Genomic DNA, 17,666 nt, shown 5'->3' with positions numbered 1-17,666 from the left:
AAACATTGTTCATTCTAATTTACAAAGATATATATGGATTCGGATTTAGGTGCAAGATGATGAACACACTTCTTTATCTAATTGATACAACTCACTTATGTTGTTTTCAACCTGGTTTTAGGTTGGCCAAAAGTCACAAATACTTGGGATATCTAACAATTAGACAGGCTCTAGCGGTTATAATTAAAAAAAATAAAGTTTGTTAAAAGTATTTTTGCAATGATTGAAAACATTATTTGTGAATTTTTTTTTGAAATTCAAATTAAAAAACATTTAAAATGCATTTTAAAAGAATCACCAATTGCAATCAGTAGTATAGATGCATTCTAGATTTTTATTCTTATTATCCGTTGGAGATTAACGGTTTAAAGTAATATAAACCTCAAATTTAAAATTTATACTAGGGGGACCATTTCATTTGAGTCAATGTTCGTTTAGGTACGCAATGATTCTTCGCAATGATTCTTTTTAAGTCCCAAAATAAATGAGGTAATGGTGGAAGTCCAAAATAGGACGTCGGCGTGTCGCGTACGTGCGTTATAGAAGCTTGGGCCTCTAGCTTCCTGGGGAAGCTTCCTCTGTCAAATAATGGAGAAAAACATAAATATCATGTACAATTAAGAAAGTGATTTACACGATTTTCATGTTTTAAATTTATTTATATGCGTAAATTGATAAAAAAAAAAGTTAAATGTTTGAAGTAAATAAATAATCTTAAATCATACTAAAAAAATCTCTCAAAAACCAATCAAAGCAGCTGAATTCATATAATAAAATCGATCTTTCAAATTTCATCTACATTATATTGAATTTATATTAAGAATATGAAAAATAATATTTAATGAACAACTGATTGAATCACATTATTGCTAGCCCATTGTGAGGCTAAGATCAATTATTTAGAGAAAATAATCGATCTTTCAAATTCATGCAGTGGTATGTTTCAGTTGTCAAAATAACTTCTAATTTTATGCACAATGATTCACTTGAACAATTATGAATTTCTTAGCTTATTCTTTTGATTTATGTGTTATTATGAAACCAAATAAGAAGTATGATTAAAAAATTTGACATCTTTTCAATTGGATTTTGTCTAAGAGCATCTTTAAAGAAGATGTCAAAATATCCAAATTAGTAATAACGGTAACAAAAGGCAGTATTAATATTTTCCAACCGAGAAGCTAAATCTAATGTGATATGACGTAGATTGACATCTCTCCCCCTTGCTGCCAAATTTGACAGCGCCTTCAAATTTTTTTAATTAATTATTAAATACTTTTTATTAATTTTTTTATTGGTTTAAAGCATTATCTTTTTGTTTCTTTTCATTCCCAATGCAAAGAAATTATTATTTTATGTTTAAAATTTGACATATCGGTTGGAGAACAAAAGTTTAAAAAATATCAAAGTGCCACGTAAGCCTTCAAATTTAAATTTTAGGTTTAAAATTTGACATCTGCTTTAGAGATGGTCTATGCTTCAATTAAGACCAATTTAAATTGGTGTATCTAAATGTAAATGTTTGAAAACTATTGTGGTGTTTTTACGTCTTTGCGTATATAATACTTATAATATAGTTGATATTCGCGCGGCTACAACTTCTACGTGTTTACTAATCCATAATCAAATTGAGAGGAATTGAATTGAGGAGGAATTGAAATGAGGTGGAATCAGAATCGGATTCCTATTGAAGTTGTTTACAAAAACTATCTAGAATCAGAGTAGGAATGATGTTGAGTCCGTATAAGTTGTTTACTAATTCACTTCAATCGGAATGAAAACTCAGTTGATTACTATATTGCCCTTACATAAATAAATTATTTTCACACTAATTAATTTAATTAAATTCTTAATTAAATTTATATAATAAAATTCATCTATATAAAAATATATAAATAGGTTTTATTTATTTGTTAAAAGATGACATGAATGATGTTGAATCCATATAAATTATTTATTAATTCACTTCAATTGGAATGAAAACTAGGTTGATTACTAAATTGCCCTTACATAAATAAATTATTTTCATACTAATTAATTGAATTAAATTTATATAATAAAAATCATCTATATAAAAATATATAAATAGGTTTTATTTATTTATTAAAAGATGGCATAATGAGTGTCAAATGAAGGGCAATGTTGAGATAATTAGAAACAAGTGAGGGCATAATTGGTAAATAAAATCTATTCTAGATTCCTCAAGTCGCAAGGAATTGAAATACCTCCGTTATGTAGGAAGTCCGATTCCTCCAAAATTAAGAGTTGGATTCCTTAATGCGTGTGGACCTCACATGTATTTTAATTCTCCAATATTATGTAAACAAAGATGTATGCCGTAATCGGAATCCAATTTCGTAAATTGATTCCGATTACGAGTACGTTAACGTGCCATTAGTGAGTGTCTATTTCTGTAGACTTAGCATCCCATTAGATTACCCCTTGTGATTTGTGCCCCAGATGTACTGTTGGAACCACTTGTCATTGCTTTCTTCGGGCGTCGCATCTACTTGCCCATGCGGAGCAAATCTTTGGTCCACCAATTTCTGATACTTCATAATTTTTATGCTTTTGCTTTGTGTAGTGGCACTGGGGCCCTTTGCGCTTTTGCTCTTCCTTGGTTTCTTTTTTTCTATTCTAAAGAGATTCTTTAGTTTTCCATAAATAAAAAAAAATTAAAAAAAAAAAGGAGATTCTTTAGTTTCTTTTTTTCTATTCTAAAGAAATTGAGAATGAGGATCGGATTCTCTTTTTAAGGATTCTGGAAATCCTTAAATTGTATTCGTTCATCGTACATCGTGCAGTTAGAAATCATTTTAAATACTTTTATTTTAAATTAAATATGAATAATACCTGAGGAAAACTGACCGCAATATATATAATGAACGGATACGATTTAAGTATCTTCAGAATCCTCACAAAAAGGATCCGGAAAGGATCCTCCAGGCTTTTAAAAGATGATAAAGAAATGTACCTAGAAATTCAAAATAAAAAACATAAATAATAAATTTCGGATCAAGAGCTTCTTCTATTGTTTATGTATTGCAGTGTGTTTAAATTTGAGTTTGACGATATATTTTAAACTAAAGGGTTCGATTAAACTACATAATAGACAACTTAATTTGATATCAAATTCTTCATCAACGAGATTCAAACCTAAAACCTTTTATTTGCAAGTAAAGAAAAGTATCAGTAGATCTTAATACTGAATTACCAATGTGTATAAATTTTAATTAACTAATAAAATACGGCTAGAGAAACGCTTGAACTGGTCGTCATTGACTCATTACTTCCTTCGTGTAAGGAGCCCCGATGGTTCCTTACGCTTTTGCTTTTCATTAGTTTCTTATCTTTTTTTGGTCAAGAGTTTTTTCTTTTTCTAAAGAGACTTTGGCAATAGTTCGGTTTGATGACGGAAATGTTATATCCATTCTCATAACCACAAAAATTAACCATATTTATAACTGCAAATTAACCATTAGGGATTATCCATAACCATATTCACCGGATAACGGATTTTCAATCAATTATCGGTTATATCCATCTTCGTCAAAAAAAAAAAAATTATATTAATCCAATTGATGCACTACAAATTTTAGTAGATACTAATTTCGTCATTAAATAGCAACATCCAATTACAAAAAACATAAAAACATATTTGAAGTTGTTCATGATAAGCCAATATGATAAATTGGTCCAATAGAAAAGAAAAAGAGGACAAAAGCAAATACAACAGGAAGACAAAACAAATTGTCTAATAATTCCAAAACTTGTGACGACAAAAGAACGAGATATTTGCACTTCGCTTCTAGTTCCACCAAGCCAGCATCATATTTCATGGTGCTTCTCCTTCACACCCATCAATGGAGCATGATTCCTACATTATTAAGCAAATGACGAAATAATTAATATGAATCGTTGTACACATATAATCTACAAAGAAGATAGTTATATACATATAATATAATTGCCAATACTTACCTCATTCATATATATATATATATATATATATATATATATACATATGCGATGTTTTCCTCACAACTAGCTTCTTGCTCTGATACCAAATGGGGCGGAACTAACAACAGGCGGCAAAGCCAGCCATAGAATATAAAGTGCGGAAGTAAAACATAAAATATCAGCAGGCGGCATAGCCATCCATAGAATTTAAAGTGCGGAAATAAAACATATAAAAACAGAGTAGCATATCAAAATAATGAATTAAACGTAATGATGCAAATATATTTGGAAAATAAGTTTTATTGAAAACTTACTGCAATGCAGATAACAAACAGGTATTGCCTAATGGCAGATGAAACAAGTAAACAAAGAGATGGAGCTCGCAGACATCCTGGATAATATATATGTATTACAGGTGTTTGGAAAATAATCTCAGAGAGATGTTGCTGAACTGAATTGTTCTTGAGTTAAAAACTTATATCTTTTCTTCTGAAGATGAGTTCTCGTTATATAGAGCGAGGAGACTGAATGAGGCTTGCCCAATTGATCCGGGAATCCCGCTGTCTTCTAAAGCTGGCTGAATGAATAGTGAAGATGCTTTGATTCTTTTACAAAAGTTAAATGAATAGTGACCTTTTTGTTTTTCACTATTGTGAATAGTGACCTTTTTGTTTTTCACTATTGTGAACAGTGACCTTTTTGTTTTTCACTATTAGAGAATAATGCCTTGTCTTTTGCGGAAGAGATGATAGCAGCTACTGCTGATGATGTTGTTGGGCTGACACAATCACATGGGCAAATATTGCGTCTCAGATATCAAATGGGTCCTGGGCATCTTGAAAATCTGCTTGATCAGCCCATTTGGCGGGAAGCTGAGACGAGGCATCAGAATTATCTGAATCTGAGTCTGAATCTTTTTTCTTTTACAGCAAAGCTGCTTCCGCCATTAGCAGCTGAGCCATATCCAGCAGTTGGGTAGTTTTTTCTTTCTTTGAGCTGGAGGACTTGGCTGACTTGGAAATTCCTTTGAGAGAGGAAGATGGACTAATATCTGATAAGGACTGAACTGGTTCCTGAGCTTTTGGTAATTCAGGAAAGTGCTGATTTTCTGGCAAAGCCTGTGAGGACGAAGTTGAAGCTTTGATTGGCAGTGCCTGAGATCCTAGGGAAATTCCACTTTTACAAGATCAATAATTTTTTGGTGGTTGAATTTATCCCACCATTTTACCCATCGGGTTCTGTAAAGACCACTAGAGTCCACTTCAAAGTTCCATTTGAGAATCTATGGGATCTTGTACTTGGCCATGAGCAGTGAAAAAATAGTAACTCTGTTGTCGAAACGACTTCTGTCAAAACTGGGCTGGAAGTTGTTTGTGAGAACATGACGAAGGTTATCTGGAATGATAGAAGAGCTTGGGCCATGGGAAGCCCACCAATCTGGAAACCATGCAGGAAACCGCAATCTGAAATTTTTATCAAAGGTTATGAACCATGAATGACTAAAGTCTTCTGTCTGGTGGAGAAAAATGTTGGTCCATGCTTGGATATAATCATAGTAATTGTAATGATTGTTTGGGATGAGAACATGCTGAGTATGAAGAGGTTTTGTGTGATAAAGGGGAATTCCCCATTCGAGTTCGGTAAGGAATTTTCCAATATGGAGAGAATGGTACAATATTTTGTTTTGATGAGTGGTGCTGTAAATGGGCTTAATAGCAATTCTTTATGTCTCAGAGAGAATGGCCTGGTAGTATTTGAGGCTTTTGTATGATTCTGTTGGGAGATAATGAAAATTTGGAGGAAGAAGTAATTTAGCAATGCGTTCTGGAGGTTGGTTTTTGTCAATATGAAGAGGAATGCTAAAAAGCTTTTCAGAATGAGGGTTCTGGACATATGGTGATGTTTTAGCATAGCTAGGTGTTTTTGGTTGTGAAGGTGCTGGAGAACGAACTGAAGAGTAGGGATCATAAGGGGTGGCTAAGGCCGTTTGGTAATTTGGTCGGATATTTCCTACTGTTGAACCTAAGGGAGTAAATCTGTTTGTAATGACGAGGGCTGATGAAGAGTCGGGAATAGACTCTTGTTTTACTGGTGCTGGGGTTTGGGTAAGGGTGGCTGGGAGCCTTCGTTGCTGAGTAGGATTATTACCCATTCTTCCCCTGCAAAAACTCTCTGGTTAGAAAATCTGGTATGCAATTCTGGCTGCCTTTAATGTATTCAATATCAAAATCAAAAATACTTAATATGGCTTGCCAGCGTGCAAAAATCTGTTTTGATGCAATATTTTGAACATCTTTTTGTAAAACATGTTTGGCAGATTTGCAATCAACACGAACTAAAAATTTTTGATTTAATAAATCATCTTGGAATTTGCTAATACATAATACAATAGATAAAATCTCTTTTTTAATAGTACTATAGTTGCTTTGAGCTGGATTCCAAACTCCTGAATGGAAACGAACAATTTGTTCAGGGGCTTCGGAAGAAATTTTCAGTTTAAGGATTCCTCCATAACCGATTTCAGATGCGTCGGTTTCGACTATTTTGAGAGAGCTGCGAGTTGGAATGCCAAGGGAAGGCAAAGTCTTGACGTGATTTTTGATCTGTTTGACAATGGAAGTATGATTTTGTGACCATGATGGAGACAATTTGACTATGTTACCATAAGTAAGGGTATGATAAGGTATGACACCTTCTTCGTTTACTAAAACATTTCGAATTTTGTGAGCAAAAAGATTTGGTAAACCATTGATAAATTTTTCTTTCCAAAAAGGTTGATTACTATCTTCCCGAAGCATAACTCTGGATATGAAAACATCTTTATACCATCTGAAATCACTTAAGGTCGGACACCTTAAATTACTCAGTTGGTCGTGAATACGCGTAGTAACGTTGCTGGGTGTTCCTATAAAGTGTTCTATAATCGTATAAAGTAAAGTATTTACTCTGTCGGGTATTCCCTGTCCTATCGTTTCGTCAAAAATGGGAAATCCTTCCTCATCTTTTTTGACCGCAAAGCGTATTTCATCTCTGGACTGAGAAGTTAAGTGCTTCTCCCACCAAGAATGAAGCATTCCGGTGAAACCAGTGACGAGAAGATCAACGATTTGTGTTTGTGTAAAATTGTGATTTGAAATGTAGCTATTAGCAACCATGGACATGTGTTGAAGTTTGTTCAAAAGTTCTTGTTCGGATAAGCCATCTATGTTCCACTCATAAAGTTTGTCGGCTGAAACTGAAAATTGATTTTGAATATTTCGTTCTTCAAATTGAAGGTCAGGAGGAGTTGGCCTGGGATACTAGTTTTTTGTGAGAGAAGTAGGGTTGACCGGATGAGTACGAATACGTTTTAAATCAAAAGTTGGTTGAAGATTAATGTTTTGAAAAATATTTTCAATATTTTGGATAGTAGAACTAGTTTCCGTGTCCTGAGAAGAATCAGAAGTATTTTCTTCTTCGACAGAAACATCATTGTTTTGCAAAACATTAACAACTTTCTCTTTTTTGAGCTCAGTGAGCATATGATCAATTTTTTGTAAAGTAGTCATGGATTTTAAAGCAGTGGAACTTGAAGCAGTATTAGTAAAATTTACTAAAGGTTTTTCTTTTGGAGAATATTTTGATTGAGACAATTTGTCGATTTTGGTTTCAATTTTGTCTAACTGTTTTCCAATAGTATGAAGACTTTGGTTTGTAAAATTATTCTGTTCAATGACATGTTTAAAACCAGAATCTTCTTTTGGAATTTTAAAAGGGGTTGCTACCAGTGGAAATCAAAATAGTTTCTTTGAGAGGATGACTGGAAGAAATCAAAGTTTTGTCTTCCTTAACCCAATTTTCTTTGGTAACAACCGTAACTTTATTTTTTGTTTCAAAATGTTTTTCAATAAAATCAAAGAAATATATTTCAAATTGGTATTGTTCTACAAAAGCTTTCCATTCGGCATATATGGCTAGCTTTTCTTCATCACAATACTTTTTTCTAAAAATATTTCTTCTGGGGATGTTTTCCTCATATATATATATATATATATATATTCAAAATAAGTGCAGCGACTGACATGTGCATTAGAACAAGAAGCTAGTTGTGAAACATAAATACTTAAATTAGTTCTAAAACTGAATGCATACTAATTAATTAAGTTTGAAAAATAAGTTCGAAATTAAGATTAAAGAACATGCACAAATATAAGATAAAAATAAATTAATACTTTAGGGTACCTTGAATTTCTTTCCATAACCAATTTTGGGCGCACATTAAGGCTTTCAATGTTTTTGGATGAAGTCTAATACAGTGTGGACTTACAAATCTCCCACTAGTACTACAAGCTAATTCGGAAGCAACTGTAGATATAGGAACAACTAATATATCCCTTGCCAAAACACTTAAGATAGGATATTTAGTCCCATTTGATTTCCACCAACTCAAAATATCAAAATCAGATGTTCTACGAAAAACAGCCTCGTCCAAATAGTGATCTAATTCTGACTTTACATTATCAGTGCTTACAATACTAGAAACAAACAAGTCAAAGTTATCCATTAAAGGATTCATCTCTTCAAAGTCAAATTGATTCAATTGAGATGAGGTGAATGATGGTTGATAACCCATGTTAGAGATATGATAGATCCACACTCTTTTACCAAATCATAACAATATTTGCGAATCTTATCAATTTAATTCGAAGCATATTGCCTATACATACGAGGAAAGAAACACTCAATCAGCCTCATCTTGAATCTTGGATCCAAGACAGTAGCTACAACCATTATTCCATGAATCACACTCCAATATTTATCAAATTTCTTAATCATACTTCTTGCCATGTTTTTTTATTTCATCATGTCTAGAGGTAAGCCACCGGGTTAGCGACAACCTAATCTCACAAATCTTTGGAAAATAAAGATTGGTTGTAGGGTACTTAGTTCCAAAAAACAACTTGAAGACATTATAAAAACAACTTTAACTTCTCACAAATCTCTCTTGTCATCTCCCAATCTCCATCATCAGGCAAACACTTATCCTTATAAATCAAATCAGATTGAATCATTAAAAAAGTGGAATTCCACTTAGTTTTACAATCAAGCATCATCTTCTTAGTGCTTGGAAGCTTTAACTAATGTGCTGCTTCCACAAACTTTTCCTCTTTTTTTTTTGTGTTGCTTTCCAGTAAACAACACTATCACGAATTTTCCCAACACCACCACCAATCACTTCCAGACCATCCTTCACAATTAAGTTTAATATATGCGCACAACAATGCATGTGAAAGAACCCTCCACCCAACAAAAGTGAACTACTAGAATTTTTTTCAAGAAGAAGATCAATCATTTTATCATTTATAGTGCAATTATCTACGGTTAAGGTAGAAAGCTTACGATCGAGGTTCCAACCTAGCAAGCACTCCATCAAAACATATGAAAGTGTCTCGGTGGTATGCGGACAAGGCACATAAATAAATCTGAAAAAGTTACAAGTAAGATGGTTACAATAAAGAGTATGAAATATAAATCTAAAGCTAGACAATAATTAAATAGAAATTAAAGTATTAAAAATATAACCTTATTATTAGCTCTGCAACGTCCAAGAGTCATCAATAAAATATGCCGTTATTACCATGAATCCTCTGTTCTGATTACTTGCAGTCCACATATCAGTAGTTAAGGCAATTCTAATCTTATTTTCATCCAACAATTGCATTGTTTTCGAACGCTCATAATCATATATTTTTAGGATATCACTCTTGATTGTGTTTCTTGAAACAACCTTAAACAAGGGTTGGACAACACTCATGAAGTTTCTGATCCAACATGCTCAACCATGGAAAGAGGGTACTCATGCAATATTATCATTTGGGTGAGAGCTCTCCTTGCACTTTCTTGATCAAATGTATACAACTCTACTTTCCCATCTCCCACTTTTTGGGTTAGCGTTTGCTTCAATTTTTTTTGTCGCCGACATAGACATATTGTCACATGATGCCTCAAATGGCTGGTTCCATTTCCAGTGTTCCCACCAAACTTCTTGTTATAATAATTACATATTGCTTTCATCACCCCCATCAACTATTGTTCTTGTATAATGTTGCCACACCAAACTGTGAAGTCTTGAATTATTACCTTCACCATCATCACCTCCAGGTTCCTCAATCTCACCAACGACCTCATTTGGAGTTGGTATATCTTGGGGCCGAGCAATTTGATTTGGTATCTCTTGTTGCACAACACTTGGATTCAATAGGTGCTAGATTACAATCAGTTGGGATATATATTGTTTGTTTTGAGACTTAAATTTTCTTTTAGACATTGTGATTGCTGCAAACACAACCAAATCCATTAATATGTAAACTAAATATATAACAACAAACAAGAAGACAATTATTGATTTAATTTTTCATAATTCTATGGGCTCATAACATATGTAATAAACTAGAAAACTGACGCTAATTGAGAATTTGCATGAATCAAATAACATGAAAAAGAATGAAAGAGTATCTATTGAGCGGACAACATGCACCAGTTTCTTGACAATAAGACTCTTGAAGAGAGATAAATCTGATAAACTTGGAATATTTGATAATTGATATATAAAATGATTCAATGAATTAATTAGGTTGAGTATAACAATAAGAATATTGAATTGATGAGGTTGTTGGTATGCCCCATGCATGATGTTTGGTGCATAATAAAGATAGTATAGGGTTTGATGTTTGCATAATAAATTAGTATAAGGAGGGTTCGGTAAATTGAATAAAATTATATTATATATATAAAATAAAAAAAAAATATATATATATATATATATATATATTATATTCGGGTCGGATTCGGGGACGGATGTGGATTGGGGACCCCAATAACCATATCCAAAATCATAACTGAATAAAATTCACGGTTTTTACCCATATCCATACCATACCCGAATTTTCATATCCAAATCCAATCCATTCAGACGATTATCCACGGTTATCGGGTTTAACAGTTATAATTGTCATCCATACTTTTAAAAGGTGATAGACATGTACCTAGAAATTCAAAAATAAGAAAAGACGATGATTGTTGAAATGGATTCCCACATGCGTGAAATGGATTAAAGTCTCGTAACATGATGAGAGTTAGAAAAACTACGCGCGACTTACACGTTTTAAATGTATTCATATGCGTGAATTGTTTTCATAATTCTTTTTAATCACGAAAAGAAAGTCAAATATTTGAAGTAAATGAATAATATTAGACCATACTAGAAGAAATCCCTCATAAACCAACCAAAGTAGCTAAATCCACATAATAAAATCGGTCTTTCAATTTCTATCTATATTCTATTGAATTTACATTAAGAATAGAGAAAATAATATTTAATACGCAACTTATTGAATTACATTACTACTAGCTCATTGTGAAGCTAAGCTCACCCCCTCCCCCTTAGTATAGATAACATCGTTTGTTAAAAAAAAAATAAAATCATTTGACAACCAATTGAATCACATTATTATGCGCGTATGAAAGACATTTTTTATAACTGGCACTACGCGCCTCTTAAGTGATTAAAAATAGAGTAAAACTGTACAAAAATAATTAATTATTAAAAAAACACCATTTATAAAATGAAAATACCCTTACGTTATTTGGTGCATTATTTTGTGTTGCTTTTGATTTTTTCATTTAGAGGGCATTTTTATCCAAAAGTATTCATACATCATATGGATTTACAAATATATAATTATTAGGGTCCAAAGGAAAGAAATCATAGTTACCCGCTAACATTGATCCTATAGTTTCTTCTTCTTTTTTTTTTTTTATTTTTATTTTTTTTTTAATTTGATTTTGTACTATATTGAAGTAGTTAATCAAGTTTGATAATTGGCACATCGTTGCATTGAATTTTAAGCCCTCTGTGATGAATTCACAATTTGGTGTCTGTGTCTTTGTTGATTGCTCCTACGAAATTTTTGCTTTGATTGTTCTCGAGAATTGCGAACATTTATTTGCCCCAATCGAACTTCTTCATTGCCGAATTCGGATTTTCAAATCGTGTTCGTTCATTGTACATCGTACAGTCAGAAATTATTTTAGATACTTTTATTTAAAATTAAACATCAACAATACCTGACGAAAACTGACTGCACAATATACAATGAACGAACATAATTTGATGATCTCTGGGATCCTCACAAAGAGGATGCTGAGAGGATCCTCATCCATCATTGCCGACCTATACGAAGAAATTGCAAAAGAGAATGAATTTTTGTTTTTTTTAAAAAAGGAAAAAAAAAATCATATTGAACTACAACGAAGGTGCAATTGTAAAATCTCCAACCAAAATACAGGTTTAAGTCTTATGTATTTTGATCCGAGTGAAAGAGAAAAAAAAAAGAAAGGAAAGGGTTTTGTGTGAAGGTAAGTGAACCCTACTAATATAAAAAAAAAATTGAAACATTATGCAACAAAACACTGAAATTTTAGTCAATAAAAAAAAGAGTAGAAACGCAATTAAGATGACAACCTGTGATATATTGCTCCTATCACATCCCTCCATACTTGATAAGTTGAAGTCAACTTGGAATTTTTCGTACTCCTACATGAACAAAAAAAAAAAAAGAACAAGATAATTTATTTTTGAAAAAAGAAAAGAGAACATGAGGATTGTGACTTGTCAACAGTTAAGTAACATATAAAAGTGATGTTAATAATAAAAATTCATGTCAAATATTTCATACAATACCATTTATGTGTATATTGTGAGTTACAAATATTATCCTTTGGTTTGGCCAATTTATTTGGCAATGAGTGAATATTAGATATCCATGTTTTTGTTGCACTTGGAAGCAAGTTTGAGTAGCAGGGGTTTAGGAGTCACAGCATGCGGCATTTAGAGTTTTTCCCATTCATATTTGTGCATGCATAGCGATATTTTTACTACCAAACATTTCGTTGAAATGGAAGACAAACACTAAAACACTTCGTACAAGTTCATGTTTAAGACTTTTATATTATCGTCCGAGTGGGAAAGTGCTTTTTTGTGAAGGTAACTGAACCATACTAATGTAGAATGAAAATTGAAAGCCATTAGCTAAAAAGGATTGGATAGGATTCTTAATAGAAACTACATTTTGATAAATCTAGCTAAATCTTACTTACATTTTGTCAAGGACAATGGCCTCTGTGTTGGAAGATCCAGAAAATGGTTTCTTTGACTCATTTTAAAAATGAATAAATTTAAATAGGCATTTCAGGAAAGACATACACAAACATGAATAATTCGTACCTTATAAAATCTTCATGCATATGTTGTTTGCTTCTTTCTACAATTTTGATAATAATCTGCATTGCACATACACAAAGATGATCACAAACAGGGAGGAGACCAATATTAAAGGAAGCAACACAAATTAATGCAGCGTTGAGTGATGAAACGTCAAAAAAAGAACCTGTGCAACTTCACGATCAAAGTAAGGACCATCATGTCCAAACACTAATAGCCGACTCTTATAATCTTGGAGCTACAATGAAATAGGCTGGAGCTGCAATGAATCAAATAAAGGTTATGCATCAAAGCCTGCTATATCACTTTCAAAACAACTTTGCACATAAGAACGAATTAAACCCCGTACGTTGAAAATAAAATTTGCAAGATAAGTATTTTCTTGTTGGAAATTAAACAATTTCCCTTGATTTTCTCGGGAACCAAACACACCAAAGATCATTACTTGTAGTAGCCATCGATGGAATAAATCAGAACGTGCATCTTCAAATTCAAGAAATTCCCAAAAAGAGAGAAAAAACGGAATAGAGTAGTACAAACCTGAGAAGGTGCCCCGATCTTCTAGATTCCCTCATTATCCAGTTACCAATTCAACCAACAATCCCTTCAATTCACTCAACGAACTCAAGTATAGGTAGAATGATCGTCAGGAGAGGATCAACTTTCTCTCTTGGGCCGAGATCAAATTCCGGCGGGATTGGGCGGAATCAGCAAAACTCCGCCAGAAAACCGTCACTGTTCTAGGCTCCAATATTTAAGCACAGTTGATTTTGAGGTATGGGTGTCATATCAGATGGAAGAGGGTTCTGATACGAATCTATAGGCTCTGACCTTGCGCGATTTCGTTACCGTATGAAAAAGTTGCGATGAAACGAAGTTTTTGGAGTGAAGAAGAATTGGGGAGGAGGAGAAGAAGAACAGCAGTGCAGCTGCTGATCTGCACGCAGGGAGGAAAATAATAATTATTTAAAAAATACTGTTTATATGACAAAATACTTTTGCATTATTTGATACTTTATTTTGAGCTGCTTTTGAATTTATTTTGTTTTGAGAGCATTTTTGTCCAAATTTTTTTTGATGAAACCAGTGACACCAAATTATCCTGCTGGCTTTATATATAGAGAAGATGTTGGTAGTTGGTACTTCACTGTTCCGCCAACTTTTAGCAAAGAATGAGAACTCATTTAGGTTGTATATGTATCGATGTATAAAATGTGCAATTTTAACAAAGAAGCTACCACGATACACTATGAATATACTCAACCAGGTCTAAGGGATGTCTAAAACCAGACATGGCGTTTAGGTGATCCTCGCTCGCTCAGCGAGAAACTGGTTGAGATATATTCCTGAGCATTACCGATTTGGGTTTTAATGTCCAGATTCATGCTCATGATGTTTCATCTATACATTGATAGTCACTTAAGTCTCTGTTTTATAAAGAAAAAACTCTTTCCAAAACAACTGCTACGAAACCAACTAGATTGGATTGGATTTGTTTGGCTTCTCACAAGCATATCCGTCATCTAATCGACTCGTCGGGTTTGGTGTTTAGGGATTCAATGCAATCTGCCAACCAAACAGTGATAAAATGGATTAAGGTAATCTTGGAAACCTTAGACAGATCTCCAAATTTTCTATTCCTTCTTTGATGTTTTCATCTCTAAGCTCTCCAGATAAGTGCAAGCCATATCGACCATGTCATCAGACCACATACTAATACTCAAAGCTCCAGGCCGGAAACTTGAAGCAGCGGGAGAGTACAAGCGCTTGGCAAATCTGAAGGTGCTAGCCTCTCCAACGTGAAAAGATGCATCACATTTCCCTGCACCTCTCTTGTTTAAGTAACCTGGATAGTCCCCTACTGAGAACTCTTTTTCTTCTTTAACCAAAAATAAGCCAGCCTCTTCTGCTAAATTCTCTATTTCCTACTCAGTGTAAGGATATGATGTCTTGAGCGTCATATGAATTTCTCCACTTCTGGTCAGCATCTCCCTTGAACTCTTGAAGTACCCCTTCACCAAACTTTGATGCAACCTGAAAAATGCATGATTCAATCTAATAATTAGACCTTGACGACTGTCCTAGAGTCCATGCAATTTGGGTCCGGCTGACTCTGGACAATTTCCCACGGTTAGCCTAACTCAAATCAGCTCGGTTCAGAAATGTGGTCGTATGGAGAACTAATACTGGAATACGCCACGTGGTATAACTAATATATATTTGTTTAACACGTGCATTAGTTATATTATACTCCAAAAATATATTCGTTGTTCACTTATATCATAACAAATTTCAATTAAAGTAACATTTTTGCCCTATTTTGAGAACTTACAAAAGGTGGTGCTTCTTTTTCTCCAATGAACAACGAAAATTCGAATATCCAGCATGAGGAAAATTAAATACGATCCGATCAAACTCCATCCTCGTAAGTCGAGGGTGGTGGAGCATGGTGTGTACATCTACCCCATGGAATATTTTGCATCCCATGTTCTCCAATTCCATCAAGTTTTTCATAGCTTTTGAATACTTCACCTTAACTCCTCTACAAACAACATACAAATTAAATAATTTCAATCTCTATATTGAACAGACATAATAACGTGTTTGGTTGATGTAAATTAATACCTCGTGAGTCGAGAGAAGTTGCAACCATGTTACTAGCTGACCCAAAACTTGTGGCCAAACAAAGCGCAAAAGAGAAGTCTCCTTCTCCCACTAACTGTATCTTGTGAAAGCTGCTGTAATGCTTAATCTTCATTTCTACACCCCAGCCAAACACTGCCTCCGTTTTGTCCCCTTTCGCTCTAGATTTCTCACATCTCACATTTCTTTAACTTTCTTTTCATCTTCAATTTCCCCATTTTCTGAGCTGCTTGAATTTTTCCTCTATTACTCTTGAAAGTTGGAAAATTTATAGGCAAAAATGTTTAAACTGATTAATTGAGAAGAAATATGTCACATTAATTAGAACGAGTGTTGGAAATTGAAAGGTCCCAAATTTTAATTTTTTTGTCCGTCTGTATAACTTCTATTCTATCTAGTATTATCAAATAAAATTGGGCATTTTTGATAAGATATAAAACTAAGTAAAATTAGAAAATAGTTATTAACACTTCAAGCATGTACAAATACAGGAATAAAATACACTTGAAAGGGGTACAATCGCGAATAAAGAATAATGATTATTTTGGAACTTGCAATTTGGTAACTTGTGTCGTATCAACTTACAATGCTTAGTCCCATTCCAAAGTTCTTTTTGTGTGGCACTAGTCATTTAAACATGCCATATTAGAGCATCTCTAATGAAAAGATACAAAATTAAGATGTAAAAAATTCATTTCATTTACATTTTGAGAAGACGTAAATATAGTATTTGAATTAATGGTGAAGATGTATGTAAATTTAACATTGAAAAAAAAAAACATTCAACTTCCATCTTTTTTACATCTTTCGGTCAAGTTTACTATTTTACATTTCCTTAAGATTTTCCATTGAGGAGCTTCCAGCCAACAAAAAAATGTATGTGTTATGCATCCCCATTCAACCCCGAATGGAGTTACTCTTAATTTAACCATGCATGTTGCTGAAAAGTTGATAAGAAATAAGTAAATAATCAAACAGAAAATAGAGTCATTTCCAACAAGATAATCAACGTTTACCATTACGTATGTATAAAAAAATTGAATTAGTAATAATTTCGGAGGCCCAAACAGATTTCATATGTGATATCTTATCTCGAGATTTATTATATTTGAGTGCTACTAAGCTCACCCCAGTGTCTTATTTATCCGTCCACTTTGAAATGATAATTTGATTGACAGCTTTATTCTTGTAGAAAATGACCTTCAAAGACTTAAAGATCACCCAATCATGTCTTGCCACATAATTAGTTATATTGCCAAAAACCTAAAATACATAAATGAGAGGAAAAAAAAAAAGAGGAATCAAATTATGGGGCTGAAAATGGAGGAGTTTCTGGCTTTAGCAAAGAAGACTTAATGTTGTGAAGGGTAAAGACCCCGTTTGCAAGTGCCGAGGAGAAGCAGGTATCATTCCAAAGCTTTCACTGCTGAGTTTGCTACAATATTAATATTCCTTTGCCACCAGCAAGAGCTGCCTCTGATGGGTCTTTCCATTCATCAACTACCCAAGCGTAACGGCGGTCGACCAAAAGGCGTTTGGAAGGGGGAATTTCACAACGTTGTAAGCTTGTAACGGAGAGTGAGGAAGCAGCCGAGGACTCCATTATCTACCACCCTCCTGTCTAATGATAATTTTTTTTTTAATTATCATAATTCTTTTAAAGCAAAGGAAAAATTGAAGAATAAATATATAGAGTTATTTTGGAATAATGGTGGGTGGGAAAATAGTTATATGTTTTTTTCACTTTTTATAATGAGTGTAAATATAAGGTGAGTGTGAAAATAAAACAATAAGATGGATA

The 17,666-nt window shown here is 33.3% G+C and overlaps 1 long non-coding RNA gene and 2 pseudogenes across 1 annotated transcript; all 3 read right to left on the bottom strand.

The window, feature by feature from the left end:
* Positions 1–4,883: 4,883 nt before the first annotated feature.
* On the bottom strand, positions 4,884–10,395 carry LOC148693773 (zinc finger BED domain-containing protein RICESLEEPER 3-like; annotated as a pseudogene).
* Positions 10,396–11,661: 1,266 nt separating this feature from the next.
* Positions 11,662–14,268, bottom strand: LOC148693772 (uncharacterized). The gene is made up of 5 exons (XR_015952589.1): positions 13,763–14,268; positions 13,389–13,481; positions 13,226–13,281; positions 12,464–12,535; positions 11,662–12,172 (listed from the first exon to the last, which is right to left on the bottom strand). It is a non-coding gene; the product is annotated as an uncharacterized LOC148693772 (long non-coding RNA).
* Positions 14,269–14,856: 588 nt separating this feature from the next.
* On the bottom strand, positions 14,857–17,468 carry LOC137728442 (uncharacterized protein At4g26485-like; annotated as a pseudogene).
* Positions 17,469–17,666: the final 198 nt, after the last annotated feature.

This window comes from Pyrus communis, chromosome 10, assembly GCF_041283825.1.
Source record: "Pyrus communis isolate YQ-2024b chromosome 10, ASM4128382v1, whole genome shotgun sequence".
Classification (NCBI taxonomy): domain Eukaryota; kingdom Viridiplantae; phylum Streptophyta; class Magnoliopsida; order Rosales; family Rosaceae; genus Pyrus; species Pyrus communis.
The sequence above is the reverse complement of the archived record's forward strand: the minus strand, read 5'-3'. Positions and strand labels throughout refer to the sequence as shown.